This window comes from Haliotis asinina, chromosome 1 (assembly GCF_037392515.1).
Source record: "Haliotis asinina isolate JCU_RB_2024 chromosome 1, JCU_Hal_asi_v2, whole genome shotgun sequence".
NCBI lineage: Eukaryota > Metazoa > Mollusca > Gastropoda > Lepetellida > Haliotidae > Haliotis > Haliotis asinina.
Genome location: NC_090280.1, coordinates 80,694,076 through 80,694,401, shown reverse-complemented (window position 1 = coordinate 80,694,401; position 326 = coordinate 80,694,076).

Genomic DNA, 326 nt, shown 5'->3' with positions numbered 1-326 from the left:
AGAAGGAATGTTTCTTTGACTGGTGATGTATTTGTATTTTTCCCTTCCTGCCTTTAGGTTTTCTGAGGAAAAAATATCTGTCAAACAAGAAATGAAATTGGCCTGGCCTTATCATGGTTTGTCAAGTCTAGATTATGTTCAAGCTACTGTCAGTTAATTCTTCAAAGGCAATGTGACCATTTTAATTAATATTCCATTTCAGACACTTGATGTTAGTCAAAGCATAACTGGCTCATGGTAACAGTCCGCTCAACACTGATTATCTCTTTGAACAGACTTTGTTGCCAAGCTAATACAGGTTATATCCAGTACAGAATGTCTGTTCA